Below are 15,926 nucleotides of genomic sequence, written 5' to 3'. Positions count from 1 at the left end.
GTCAGTCAGTCACCAAGCTCTACCCACACAGGTCAGCTCTCCAGGCTTCATTCCCCAGACTGACATTCTGAGGTCTGCTTTATGTCCCCAGTGATGATCCCTACAGGCCTCACATGGGATCACCTCGAGCTAGGGGAAAACCTGTAATGGAGGGGGGTGGACTGGGAAATGCCTCTACCAATCCTATCTCCTAGTCTAAAGAAATCCAACCCATCTAAACTTAAAGAAACATCTCCAGCAGACTATGCTCCACTCCAGAGGGGCTATCCCAGTATGTGGTGATGTCACATGGAGCCCCTGCTACGTTCCAGAGGTTGATGGACCTAATCTTGAGACCACATTATGACTACGCTGCCACTTACCTACACGATGTGGTCATTTGGAAAAGTCACCTCTGTAAGGTACAGGCCGTGATAGACTCTATTAGTGATGCGGGCCTGACCATAAACCCTGAGAAGTGAGCAGAGGGTCTAGAGGAAGCCAAATACCTGGGCTACATTATTGGTAAAGGGCTGGTTAAACCCCAGGTCAATAAAGTGGAGGCAATACAGAACTGGCCTAAGCCCGCAACGAAAAAAGTCAGGGCCTTACTTGACATAACCGGGAACTACCGTCGGTTTGTGCCAAATTTTGCCTTGATAGCATCACTATTGACTGATTTAACGAAAGGCCCTAAGCTGGTAATGGTAAAGTGAACCCCAGAGGCAGAAAAGGCTTTTCAGAGACTAAAGTCGACTACAACCAGTGCTCGTTTCCCGGATTTCGGAAAAGAGTTTCTGGTCCAGACGGATGAGTCTGATACAGGCTTGGGAGCGCCCAGTGAGGTACCTGAGCAGAAAACTGATCCCAGCAGAGAAAAATTACGCCATAGTGGAACGAGAGTGTCTCACCATTAAATGGGCACTGGAGGCGCTTAAATATCATCTGCTGGGTAGAAGATTTGTGTTGGTGACAGACCATGCTCCTTTAGACTGGATGAAACAAAACAAGGAGAAATATGCAAGAGTGACCAGGTGGTTTCTCTCCTTGCAAAATTTATGTTTCAAAGTTGAACATAGACCAGGAAGATTGCAGGGAAACGCAGATGCATTGTCCAGAGTACATTGTATGGTCGCTAAAAGTGCCCAGACCTCCGGTCTGGAGAAGAGGTGGGGGCTATGTGGTAATGTGTACGGTAAAGTAGTGGAGGGAGTGTATATCTCACCCAGGTTCCTTAGCGGAAATCCAGAAAGATACATTTGCTTCAGCAGAGTGGAGAAGCGTCAATTTTGACGTAAATTTGTTTTCCCTTATTCCTAACAGCAGCATAAGTGGGGTATTCGCCCCTGTGAAGCTAGTCAGGACAGGCGGAATTTTTGCTGAATAAAATTCTGCATCCCAAGTAATTAATAAATTAATTAACTCCCCCCTCCTTATATAGGCCGCCCTACACAGGGCTAGTTGCTTTTTTAACAAGTAATCATAACAGCATAGAGGGAGGGATATTTGTGTGCTGCTGTTAGGACTAAGGGAAAAAAATTTACGTCAAAATTGATGCTTCCCTTTCGTCCTAACCAGCAGCACAAGTGGGGAAGTAGCAAGGAACCTCGCACAAATTTTGGAAGGGCTAAAGGACTAATACTAAGTAGCTGAATTATCCCACAGGAGTTAGAGAGCTGACCTATGGACGAGCAGCATTTAACACGGACCGTCCAAAGGCTGTTCCCTCTGAACGCCTATTCTCCAGGCGGTAATGGGAAATAAAGGTGTTTTGCGTGCTCCACGAGGCAGCTGCACAAATTTGCTCTAAAGGGATTAGCTTCCTTTCCGCATATGACGTAGAAACTGCCCTTGTAGAATGGGCAGATAAGAAGGATGGCGGTGGTAAGTCTTGGGACATAAAAGCCAGCTTAATAGCCTCTTTAATCCATCTGCTCAAGGTGGGCTTGGAAACCTTGAGCCCTCTGTTGTTCCCCGAATAAGCAATCAGCAGATTTTCTGATCTCCTGAACTCTTCTGTTCTATTCAAATATATTCTAAGGACTCTTGGGATGTCCAAGGAAAGTAATCTCTCCTCCTCAGGAGTGTTAGAGGTAGGAGAAAACACCGGCAGTGTTATTATCTGGTTGGTGTTCACAAACGAAGGAACCTTTGGTAGAAAGGTAGGCAGAAACCTTAACAGGACCTTGTCCTGCAGAAAACTTAAGTATGGTTCCGCTGCCCCTAGAGCCTGGAGCTCCCCAACCCTCTTGGCTGAGGTTATGGCCAAGAGAAAGGTAACCTTGAGGGAAAGGTATTTTAAGTCTACCTGTTCCAAAGGCTTGAAGGGGGGGGAGCACAACCCCCTTAGGACCACTGGCAGCTCCCACTCAGGGATTGGTCTCTGGATGCTGGGCCTAAGCCTCTGAGCACCTTTAAGGAACCTCTTAATTAGGGGGTCCTGAGAAATTGGCTTAACAAGGCATGCTGACAAGGCAGAAATGTGAGCTCTCAATGTAGATGGGCTTAGACCCTTGTCTAGACCATCTTGCAGGAATTGAAGAATCTCAGAGAGAGGAGGATCTGAGGAAACTACCTCTCTATCCGTGCACCATCGTATAAATATTTTGAATATGCGGGAATATTTCTGATTCGTAGAATCCGCTCTGGAGTGAGAGATTGTTCTCAGGACCTCCACCGAAAGCCCTCTAACTTCTAGAAGGGACCGGTCAGTCTCCAGGCTGTCAGACTGAGCCTCCTCAGATCTAGACAGGGACCTGTGTTCTGGTACACTAGGTTCTGTATTAGGGGAAGTCTCCAATAATTGCCCTGACTCATCTGCATGAGCTGGGTGAACCAAGACCTCTTCGGCCAGAATGGAATGATGGCTATCACTGAGGTCTGGTCTTGCTTGATCTTCATCAATACCCTTGGTATCATGGAAATTGGAGGGAATACATAGGCCAGCCTGAACCTCCATGTTATGGACAGAGCATCTATCGCTACCGGATTGTCCTCCTTGTACAAGGAGCAGAATTTGCTTACTTTGGCGTTCAGACGAGTTGCCATCAAATCAATCTCGGGAGTCCCCCAGCGTTGGACTATCCTGGAGAAGATGTTGTCGTTCAGGGACCATTCTCCTGGTACCGGAAGGCCCCGACTTAGACGATCTGCTACTATATTGAGATCCCCTCTGATGTGGACTGCCACTAGATGAGATAGATTGCTCTCTGCCCAAGATAAAATTAATCCCACCTCCCTCAGGAGGGTCCGGGATCTCGTACCTCCCTGTCTGTTTAAATAAGCAACCACAGTCGTGTTGTCGGTCCGTACTCTCACGGCTTGACCTTGGATGAGAGGTGAGAAGTGATTGAGGGCTAACCTTACCGCCCTTAGCTCCCTCAGATTGGACGATAGGAGTCTCTCCTGAGGATTCCAGGTATTCTAAACTGTATTGTGTCCCAGATGGGCTCCCCAGCCTAGAAGGGAGGCGTCCGTGGTCAGGATCACCCAAGTAGGTTGGGCTAGAGGCATTCCATCCACTAGGTTCTTCCACCACCTGAGGGAGGAACGGACTTCTACAGACAGGGAGTGATTCCGATCTAGGTCTCTGGGTTTGCGATTCCAAACCGCTAAAACTTCCTCTTGTAGTGGCCGAAGGTGCCACAAGGCCCAAGGTACTGCCTCTGCAGACGCTGACATATGGCCTAACATCCTCATGAGAACCCGAATAGACACCCGTCTGGGGGATAGGAGAAACTCTGCAGCCTTTAGTACTTTGTCTCTCCTCTGTGGAGATAGATATAGGGTCATTAGCTGTGAATCTATCACAAACCCCAGAAACCGCCTTGTGGTAGAGGGGACCAACTCTGATTTGTCCCAATTCACGAGCCACCCCAGGTTCTGCAGAGTGTGGAGAGCTTGTTGAAGCTGGGCTTGTAAGATGTCTGCAGACGCGGCTTTTAAAAGCCAGTCGTCTAAATAAGGGACGACTTCTAAGCCGAGGAGCCTTAAGTGGGCGACCACAGGAGCCACAACCTTTGTGAAGGTGTGTGGAGCAGAGGAGATGCCAAAAGGCAACACAGCAAACTGGTAGAGCTTCACTACCTCTTTTATGCAGACAGCAACTCTGAGATATTTCCTGTGGGCCGGAGGATTCAGGCAGGGAGATTCGTGTGGAAGTGTGGGGGGTGGGGATGGGGAGGTGGTGGGCTGCCGAGAGTCATTGATCAGCCCTGCGGTTCCCGCGACCGCGACCTCTACCTCTCCTGTTATTTTCGGAACGTCTCTGGTTCCTCTCTCTTCCCTGGAATCTTCCACCTCTGCCTCTCCCACGTCCTCGAAAGGATTGCTGAGGGAGTGATTTCCCCTTCTTGTCTGCAAGATTCTCCATGAGGCGGTCTAGCTCGGAGCCGAACAACCTGCCAGGCTCGTAAGGGAGGGAGCACAAATTAAATTTTGATATGTTATCCGCCACCCAGGGCTTAAGCCATAAAGGCCGTCTGCTGGCAGCAGACAAAGCCATTGACTTGGCAGCAAGTCTTAGCTGCTGCTGAGACGCATCCGCCATGAAATCTATGCCTAAAAGGAGGGTTTTAAATTGATCCAGGATGTCATCTCTGGCGACTCCCGAATCTATGTCTGCCTGGATCTTCAGCGTACGGGCGCGAATGAAATCAAACACCTCGGTACCGGCTATGGCCACAGAGGCAGAGGCGGACGCCGCAGCATAGTTACGCCTGAGCGAACATTCTGCGCGTCTATACAGGGGATCCTTCAGGTTACTCCCGTCATCGGAAGGCACCAAGGTTCTTCTGGAAAGTTTGGCTATTGCCATATCCACTTTAGGTGGTGGGACCCAATCCAGGGAGTCCCCCTCCTGTAGGGGGAACATCAGTTTGAACCTCTTGGTTAGAACCGGTCCTTTCTCAGGATGTTTCCATTCGGTCGCCATTAACTTTTTAAGCGACTCGTCCACTTTGAAGGCCCTTGGCCCCCTAGCGGTGGAGTGTGGAGCTTCCCCATGCTCAACATCCTGGTCCCTTGACCTGATGGAGCGCAGTAATCTCTGTGTCTTCTCCGCCGGAAAGGAAAAGACCGACTCCTCTTCAGAGGAAGAATTCTCGCCAAGCGAGATCACGTCTTCCGACATTGGAACAGGCCCAGGCGAGGCCTGCCTGGGTCTCTTTTTGGAGACCGCCCCCTTGATCTCCGCGACGGAGGTGTCGAGGAACTCTTTCATCCAAGAAAACATCTCTACGACTGTCGGCTCAGGATTGGCTGGCCTAGGGCGGCAGCCTGGACAGCGATGAAATTCGTAGGCATCCGGTAACGGGGTGCCACAACTGGAACAAGCCAGGTGCTTCTGCTTGTGGGCGGCTTTTCCTAAGAAAAGAAGTAAGCATTAAAATAATGGTTCCAACGCCCCCAAAAAAGGCCCCAGCCCAGACGTCCATCTTACCCTGAGAAGGTGACGTCATCACTTTAAGAATTCTGAGCAACCTTGAGCCTTCTGATCAGAGTAGGACACTGGATCAGCCAACAGTCAATGTCAGCTGCACACAGAAACTGAGTGCAACACTGACCCAGCCAGCAGCCTGGCCTTATATAGCAGGAAGGGGAGGGCGGGGGGAGGAGGAAGCAACAGCTCCTCCTCCAGCAATGTCCAGGCACCACACTGCGGGACTAACTTATAAAAATAGAAGTTTCTTGCTGGAACTTAACCACATTCCCTCCTCCCCCTTGCTCTGCAAGCATAATACAGCAATCTGAGCTGTATTCTATAGCGGTGCCGATCTAAGTTGCGGACCGGAAGTGACAGTGACGCACTTCCGGTTTCGCGTCCGACACACCGGAGCTGAGACGCGATCTCAGGGCCGGCTGCAGACTACAGAGGAGGTAGGAGGAGGGCGGAAGGAGCGGAGCGGAGAGGGGACAGGGGGAAGGGAGCTCCACAGCTCCGCTTTGTGCGCACTTCCCTGTCTAACTTACCGGCTACTACAGCCAGGATATCCACATACTTACGCTCCCAGCAAGGCAGGAGACAGCCGTCCTCTGCCTGAACCTGTAAAAGAAAGTTTATAACATAAGGCAACATAAACATGCAGAAATTTAGCAAATTTCTCCCCAAACTAGTAAGGGAGAGACTCTGAATAGAGTCATGCCTGTCAGACCAACACACAGGACAAAAAAAAAGCAACTAGCCCTGTGTAGGGCGGCCTATATAAGGAGGGGGGAGTTAATTAATTAATTAATTACTTGGGATGCAGAATTTTATTCAGCAAAAATTCCGCCTGTCCTGACCAGCTTCACAGGGGCGAATACCCCACTTGTGCTGCTGGTTAGGACGAAAGGGAATGCCGTCTTCTCTTTAGCCTCCTCTGACAATGGTATCTGCCAATAACCCTTTGTTATATCAAGGGTTGTGATGTACCTCACCTTCCCAAGCCTCTCAATAAGTTCATCCACTCTGGGCATGGGGAACGCGTCAAACTTTACACCTCATTTAACTGAAATCGTTGCAGAACCTCCAAGTCCCATTGGGCTTCGGGATTAGTACAACAGGGCTCGACCACTCACTGGTAGATGCCTCGATGACCCCTAATTCGGGCATGCACCGGACCTCAGAGGATACCGCCTCTCTGAGCGCTTTTGGTATCCTGTATGGCTTTAGGTTCACCTAAGGCCTCATGCACACGACCGTATGTATTTTGCGGTCCATAAAAAACGGATCCGCAAAAAATATGGATGACGTCCGTGTGCATTCCGTATTTTGCGGAACGAAACAGCTGGCCCCTAGTAGAACAGTCCTATCCTTGTCCGTAATGCGGACAATAATTAGGACATGTTCTATTTTTTTGCGGAATTGAAATACGGACATACGGAAACGGAATGCACACGGAGTAACCTCCATTTTTTTTGCGAACCTATTGAAATGAATTGTTCCGTATACGGTCCGTAAAAAAAACGTAACGGACACGGAAAGAAAATACGTTCGTGTGCATGAGGCCCTACTGTGAGGCTCAGTTCTAACGTGGTGTTTTATCAGGTAGGTACGGCCTGGTAGGTCAGAAAACTTCCTTCTGTTTTTCTGCAGGAACTCCTTTGCCTCTTGTTTCTGCTGCACTGACAGTGCCTCACTCATTGTTACTGGGGGAATTGGTTGCAACACATCATTAACCACGGTATGTGTGGCCACCAAGGATTCCCGGTCTTTCCATGGCTTGATCAGATTTACGTGATAAATCTGGAGGGGTTTTCTCCTGTCTGGTTGGTGCACCTTGTGGTTCACCTCACTCACCTTTTCAATAATCTCGTAGGGACCCTGCCACTTTGCCAGGAACTTACTTTCCACTGCGGGCACTATTATAAGGACCCTGCCCCCTGGATTGAAGCTTCTCACCCCGTGCAAATCTGTTATAAATTCTGCTCTGAGACTCCTGACCTCTTTGCTGGTGCTCTTTGACAACAGGCATCTCAGTCGCTCTCTCGTCTTGCATCTGGGCCACATGCTCGATGACACTTTTATAGGGAGTAGCCTCAGTCTCCCTGGTTTCTTTGATAACATCTAGTAAACCCCTTAAGTGACGGCCATAGACAAACTTGAATGGAGAAAACCCTGTAGAAGTCTGGACCGCCTCTCTGATAGAAAACTTCAGGTAGGGTAGGGTCACGGACATCCTTTTCTACTACTTTGTTTAACATGGGCTTAAGGGTCTTGTTTAATCTCTTGACTAACCCGTCTGTCTGAGGGTGATACACAGATCTACAAATGTGTGTGATTTCAAACAATTTTCACAATTCTTTCATAACCCTAGACATGAAGCGTGTAACCTGGTCCATGAAATTCTCCTTAGGGATCTCTGTGTGGGAATACATGTAAAACAATGCTCGTGCAATATTTGTGGACGCCATGTTTCGTAGGGGCACCGCTTCCAGGTAACAGGTGCCATAGTTCACCAAATCCATAGCAATTCTTTCAAATGGTGCTTCAATGATGGGAAGAGGCACCGAGGGACTACGGGAGTGAGACGCTGAGGCACTTATCTGACCGGTGGGGCACGACTCACAGTAAATCTTTACTTCCTCATACACCCCAGGCCAGTAAAAACTTTTTAGTGCCCTCTCCTGTGTTTTGCTAGTCCCTAAATGACCCCCAAGTACATGGTTATGTGCTTTGTCGACCACCATACGTCTGTATCATTTTGGTACCAGAAGCTGCTCCACAATTTCACTGTTGACTTTGGTAGCCCGGTACACAAGATCACCATTCGAGGCAAAATGTGGAAATTTCTGGTCATCTTCTCGTTCCTGTGGTAAACCATTTATTACGGTAACATTTTCTCGAGCATTCAGGGGAGTGGGCTCTCTCAGTTGCTCGGTACCAAAGTTAACCCAAGACACTTCTAAATCCAACACATTTTGCCCAGAGGGGGGAAGCTTCTTCTTCTTCCTCCTCAGTAAAGACCTGCAAGGGAAAAATGTCATCATCCTCATCACCATTGGACTTTGCAGGTAACTCCACATTTTCCTTATGTAATTCCTTTGAACCATTCTTTTCAATGGGCAGTTCACTTAAATGACCATTTGATGGGGAAAGCACAGATTCTGCAGGAGTTTCTTCACTGGCTGCAAAAGTGTTTTTTCTCCCCCACAACTTCCAGAACAATGCAAAGTCACAGCCCAATATAACCTCATGCATCAGCCTTTTTACCACCCCGACTTTCATATGTCACTGTTTCAGCCGGAGTCACAAACTTAACAAGGGCCATAGGGTAAGCTTTGGTGTCCCCGTGGATGCACAGCACACTTATGTGTTTGTCTGGCACATTTTATGTCACGGCTGAGGATGGGGAAAACCCTCAGCCGTGCGGTATCAGCAGATGGAGTCTCTGCAAGGCCAGGACAGAGAATTAGGGAGCTGGTCACCTCCTACACATCCCTAACTCTGACCCTGTCTCCTATCCGTATGAGCCAACCCTGAAGGTAGGAGGGCTCATACTCCGGAACCTGATATTCCTGCTCGCCCTCCGGGTGGCCCTGGACTAGGAGCAGGGTAAGACGACCCGTTCCTCCTAGACACGGAGGAACAGGAGTCTCACTGGCCAAGCTACATAGAAAGGGGGAACATAAACCACCAAACCATAAACTAACACCAGACATAACGTTTCTGACAACCAGGGTGGCTCTCACTGGCAGATGGTAAATAAGCAGGAGGATGTCTCCAGCAAGCATGGCTGAAGCACCCTCTCTGACTACTGCCTTCCACTGAGGCTTTATAGGGCCAAGTAGCCACACCCACAGTCAGACACACCCAGTGCACACACACACACTAGGAAGGAGGTTAACCCTTCCAACACCAGGGAAGGGAAGACAACAACTGAAAGGGGAAGTGCACACAACACATATAACACCCCGTGCACACCGATAAAAGGCACACCTATAAAGAGAGGTTGCCAGGTGCAACCGCATGCACATTGCAGCAAGCTGCCTAGCACCAGCTCAGGCTGCTAAACTGCAAACTAACTACATGTTTCCAGCGGCAACCACAAGTGAGGCAACATACTAGCGGCCCTCACCTGTGGTTGAACAAGCAAACCAGACCGTAGGCAACAGCATGCGGATACAGGAGTCGCAACCATGACCATGGCCGTGACATTTTAGCGTTGAACTAAGTTGGCATGACCCAAAGTGACCAGAATCCAACAGTGTCTTGACGGAGAAGTCATTCATCCCAATAAGTCATATCTATGGCTTAGTCTCTTGTCCCGCTGAAGCCACACAAACTGGTTCTGCAAATGCAGCGACCAGGCCACAGGGGATAGTGAGTGTTATGGTGGTGTGCGGAATGGGGGTAGTAGTTGTAATCACAGTTAGCAGAGCCTCCCTGGGCCGGCGTGCAGTGAAGGTGAAGACAGCACTAAATCCTCCATTGCAGGGAACACCAGCCAGATGGAAGTTGAGGTGCCCTTGATCTTATAGGTGTAAAGTGCTTTTGCGGCTGGGTCCCTATGTTCGTGACGCCAGCACCATAAGGTACGAATGTTGAGAGTAGTAGAAAGGATGAGGAGTCAGTTGTAATAAACAGTTGAATATTTACTGAATCAATGGTCTCAGGACAGTGGGTACAGTTGGTTTACACATCAAAGGTAATAATCCAGATATTAGTTGGACTGGTATTCCTTAATACAAGTCTGGCAATTGTCAGTTAGGGAGTTCTCTAGTACTTTAGCTTTACAGACGAAGAATAATTAGATTTACTTTAAGTCCACTTTCTATAGCACTCAGGTACTAAATATACTGTTTTCTACTTATCTCGAGCTATCCAATAAGGGCGTTTCTCCCTTGTGGCAGGCAAACTCTCTGTAACATTATTTGCAGGATGCTCTCCTGAAGTATTCAGGTTCACTATATCTCGGAAGGCTTCTAGTGAAGTAGGATAATTATGGACTTTAATCATCCAGTCGTGTCCAGGAACTTGGAAAGTTACTCTTGGTCACTTGTGCTTGTGAAGTCCCTTGGCTAGACTCAGCTCTAACCTTCACTAGACTTGCTTTATATTTAGATGTAGACTCACTGTCCAGTGCTAAGCTGCTGTAACTACTCTTAGTTTGTCCTCTCCAGGATTGATCAGGTCCCGGAGGAAAGAAATTGCTGCTACATCGTGGATAAAGCCTGTTTCTCTCCTCCATTAACCCTTAGAATACCAGCGCAGAAATGCGGGACAGAAATCCCAGCGCAGTACAGGTACAGCGCGCTGATCGGGCGAGTGCAGCAGCTGGGCCCGCATAGAGGCAGGGGTTCGGCTGTCACTAATTGCCGGACCACTGCTGTATGTTTTCACCGATGCCGGTGCATTTACCCTTGCACGGTCGCGGTCAGTGTTGGCCGCGGCAGGTATCCTCACAGGTGCCGGTGTCCATGGGGTGTCCGCGCTGCTGTCACAAGGACTCGATGGCAGGAAAGGCAGCCCGATGCCTTCCGGGAGAGCCTGTGAGATACAGCCCCCTGGATCTCACAGGCAAGCAGGCTGTACACGTATTACAGTGGTAATACACTTACAGCCAATGCATTACAATACAGAAGTATGTAATGGAGACACTAAAACATGATTTTTTTTTGTTTCAAAAATGCTTTTATTGTGTTAAATGTAAAAAATAATTAGGTATCGCCGCGTCCGTAAACAAACCTGCTCTATGAAAATACTGCATGACCTAACCCATCGGGTGAACACTGTAAAAAAAATTCAATAAAAACGGTGTCAAAAAAGCCATTTTTTGTTAACTTACATCACAAAAAGTGTAATACCAAGCGATCAAAAAGTCATATGCACCCCAAAATAGTGCCAATCAGTCATCTCATCCCCCAAAAAAGGAAGGGGGTAAATGGCCCGGTCTGGAAGTGGTTAAGGGGTGGTCCAGTACAATCCCTTTAATATTACACTTACTTGATATGAACTCTTTGTTTTACTATTTGATATCAGGTCCGGTTAATACAAGATTAGAGGAATTTTACTGTCTATTTATTGCGATTAAATACGCCCAATGTGACGCCCCCATATACTTCTGTGTAGCTGGGATGAACGTTCTCAAACTCAGTCATTCCCAAGCAGAACCTCAGCCCTGGGGCGTTCACCAAATCCTTCACCTGCAGATCAGGCAAAGAGGAGGAAACTGATCAGGAAGAAGAAACCGGATTTCAAGTCTTCAACCCGCACCAGGGGAAGCACTGTCACGGTCATATTGTTGTTTGACCGTGACGCGGTTGCCGTGCAGACTGGTTGCCGGTGGCAACGTGTTGTTGTCGGTTTTGCGCGTGCACTTCCCCTTTAACCTGCTCCGGACCGCCGAACGCAGGATTGCGTCCTGGCGGCGGCTGGGTTATTCCTCCTGGACGCGCCGATGCGTCCTCTCGCGAGACGCGAGATTTAGAGCATAGCCGGCCCGCGCATGCGCAGTGCGGGCCGGGAACAGTTAGAGGAGAAGTTGGTCACCAGCCAATGATCGTCGCTGGCAGGTTGGTGACTTTTTAAAAAATCGAATCAGAAGCCATCTAACACCTTATATTTATAAATATAATGTGTTAAATGGCTTCTGTGCTCCTCTGCTGGTTCCTTTTCGTCGGTTGGTCCCAGCAGAGGAGCAGACATCACTGTAAGTACATAAAACACTATACATTTAGCCCCAGATCACCCCCCATCACCCCAATTAACCCTTAACCCCTTGATCACCCCTGTCAATCACTAGTGAAAGGGAAAAAAGTGATCAGTGTAAACTGTCACTTTTTTTTCCCACTAGTATTGACGGTTAGGTTTAGGATAGTTTAGGCCCCTTTGTTAGGTAGTTAGCGTCGGTTAGCGCCCACCGCACCGCAGTCACTGATTCGCTGATTAGCGTATCGCTAATCTGCATTGGTACTTTTATAGTATCTGTAAGTGATCAGAACTGATCACATTCAGATCTATAATAGTATTAGTGTCACCTTAGTTCGCCCTCCACCCAAAACGCAGTGTTTGCCAGACTTTTATCAATCGCAGCAGCCTCCGGTACTTCGCTAGCCTCCCATTTGTAAGGCAGGCTTGCTTTTTTTCTTGGGTAGTCTCAGGGAATACCCCCTAAATTTAGTTGACCAAATGGCAAGGAAGGGGTATTCTTCTGAAGAGGCCTACAGGCTTCTGACCCAGTCGGATGAGGAATGGGAACCCTCATCTGACGAATCTAGCGGGTCAGAATATGAACCTGTAGAAAGCAGTGGCAGTCTGACCCAAAGTTCGGACGAGGAGGTTGAGGTCCCTGATAGCACCAGGCGTACCCGGCCCCTTGTTCCTAGACCACAGGTTGCGCAGGATCCGCTTCAAGGGCAGCAGAGTGGGGCTGGCGCTGTCGGATTACGCGGTGAGGCATACACCAGCAGCGCAGCCCATCCTGGACCTAGTACCAGCACTGCCGTTGAACATGGTGAAGTGGCGAGCACCAGAAGGGCAGTTGAAGCTGGTACGGTGGCAAGTGCATTAGTTCCCCCATCGCACCGCACAGACAGGCCCGTAGAGCCCCTAGAGTCCCTGAGGTGCTGGCAAACCCTGATTGGCAGCCCCCAACTTCAGCCGCACCAATAGTTCCCCCTTTCACCTCCCAGTCTGGAGTTCGGGTTGAGACAGATCGGATCGGCACTGGGGTTTTTTGAGCTGTTCTTGACTGCGGAGCTCTTGGACTTAGTCGTGGCAAAAACAAATCGGTATGCCACTCAATTTATAGCCGCCAACCCGGGAAGCTTTTATGCCCAGTTTTTCCGGTGGAAACCCGTCCAAGTTTCCGAATTTAAAACTTTTCTGGGCCTTCTCCTGAACATGGGTCTAACCAAAAAGCATGAATTGCGGTCATATTGGTCCACGAACCCAATTCATCACATGCCCATGTTCTCTGCTGCCATGTCCAGGACACGATTTGAGACCATTCTGCGTTTCCTGCACTTTAGTGACAACAGCACCTCTCGTCCCAGAGGCCACCCAGCTTTTGACCGGCTCCACAAAATTCGGCCCCTCATAGACCACTTTAACACCAAATTTGCAGATTTGTATACCCCTGAGCAAAACATCTGCATAGACGAGTCCCTGATACATTTTACCGGGCGCTTTGGCTTCAAACAATACATCCCAAGCAAGCGCGCCCGGTATGGGGTCAAATTGTATAAGCTCTGTGAAAGGGCCACAGGCTATACGCACAAATTTTGTGTCTATGAGGGTAAAGATCACACCCTGGAGCCGGTCGGTTGCCCTGACTACCTGGGGAGCAGTGGGAAGACAGTCTGGGACTTGGTGTCACCCTTATTTGGCAAGGGGTACCACCTTTATGTGGACAATTTCTACACAAGTGTGCCCCTCTTCAGGCATTTGTTCCTAGAACAGATTGGCTGCTGTGGCACCGCTCGACCTAGTCGCCGGGGCTTCCCCCAACTGCTCGTTACCACCTGTGGTGAAACCAACCTCACCACTGGGTTTTGGAGAGGCCTGGCTGCTGGCCTCTTGCCCCAGGATTATGGGCCATATACTAACTTTTAAACCCCTGAACCTATTCAAGTGAATTTTGGATATGTTTGTCCCCAAGTTATACTGTTTAAATTGATGTTAGTTATATGTATGGCCAATGTAAACTCACAAAGTTGTAACAATTTATAATAAGTGTAACTTGTCAGCTTGGGAGGAAATGCTGGGTGTGTTTCTATTGTGCCATTGTCCCATTGTGTGTTTAAATGGTGATGTCTGTCCTGTTGTATACACGTGTATTGGTGATTTGTCTTTGTCCTGAGAGATAATTGGATTGCTCCTCAGGTTGTCTCTGGGACAGAGAGGAGGAAACCATGATGCATTGTGGGGATATGTTGCATCTATCCTATGTCACAGTCTTCATTTTGGTCCTCTGGGGGCGTGAACGATTGGTTGCTGTAGTTACATTGTATGTGTTGTAAATTACTGATTGGTTATATTTCAAACCCCTGTGGGCAGTACTATGTTTGTGGTTTATGAATAAAAGAGGCTGTACGTGAAGTACAGTCAGACCACTGCTTGACCCTCAACACGGAGCCTTGTCTCGGTATTGGGGGGATCCGCTGTATGCTGTTAGAGACCGATTGCCAGGAGTGTAAGCTGATTCCTGTTCGTCTGCTAGCAGCTATTCGTGAGGTTCCAGTTTGGAGTGCTATTTTGTATCCAGTTCGGGAGGTTGGTGTCCTGCAGTAGCTGTGCCTGTCTCTCAGAAAGGGGCACATCGCCTAAACGGATTTTAACCCCTTGTCTGCTGAAACGATCCGTTACATTGGTGGCAAGCAGCGGGATCGTTCCTACAGCCAGAAGGACAGCTACAGGAGACACCATTTCTGTGGATTCTACAATTTAAAGGCAACGCATGTCCCAGTACAGCGACCCTAAAAGCAACAGGATGGAACCACCAGTGTTATACGAGGAGGAGTACCTGGATGGCCGGGATGCATTAAGGAAAGGCATCTGGTACCAGGCCCTGGATAATGTACAATACCAGCGGGGTGAGAGTCTCCCCAGTGAAGAGCAGCGGTTGCAGAAGCAAGTGGCCCTGCGGATGCCCTTCCTGGGAGAGCAGCCCCTGAGGAATGGGTGGAAGGATCTAGAGCACCGGGGGTATGGCAGGAGCTATGGCTGGAGGATGCCTACCAGGCGCTTTGGTGGTATATGGCACAGTATATACCCTGGACAGGCCGAACATGACAAGCCAGAGAGAGGCGTTTGATGGTCCTGGCTTGTTATGGGAGTCCTTTGCAGAGCCTGACTTCGGGAGCCCTGCACAGTCCAGACTTCAGGACATTTTCTATGAGAGGGAGGGCTAGGCCACGAGTGGGATGACCCCCATGAGGTAGAGCAAGACCTGGCTCACCTAGCAACCCTGGAGTGGGAACTGGAGCAGGACTCCGAGATCTTCTTCCACTCCATTGGGAAGGCTCAGCAGGACGGTAAGGTGACAGACCCAGAATCCAGACCCATTCAGCTGGGCAGATATTGTAGAGTGTTACTGGAAGGACCCCAGGTGGTCCGGTAGAGATGGGACCGAGGTCTCTCCACCATCCTGCAGGGAATTGGGAGCCCAGTCTCCATTCCCCAGCGCAGTGTGAAAGTGCGGGAGAGGAGAGCAGCGTCCTCCCTCCCCAGTGGCAGGCTGAGTTACAGGGGGCAGAGGTAGTTGTTCCTGCCCCCCAGCAGCAGAGTGATATGCCGGGAAGGCAGTGTGCAATGCAGGAGAGGAGAGCAGCGTCCTCCCTCCCCAGCGGCAGGCTGAGTTACAGGGGGCAGAGGTAGTTGTTCCTGCCCCCCAGCAGGCAGAGTGATTTTTTGGGAATTGGGAGCCCAGTCTCCATTCCCCAGTGGCAGAGTGTCCAACAGGGAATAGAGAGCCCAGTCTCCATTCCCCAGCGGCAGGCGGAGTTACAGGGGGCAGAGACAGTTG

Source organism: Bufo bufo, chromosome 7 (assembly GCF_905171765.1).
Source record: "Bufo bufo chromosome 7, aBufBuf1.1, whole genome shotgun sequence".
NCBI lineage: Eukaryota > Metazoa > Chordata > Amphibia > Anura > Bufonidae > Bufo > Bufo bufo.
The sequence above is the reverse complement of the archived record's forward strand: the minus strand, read 5'-3'. Positions refer to the sequence as shown.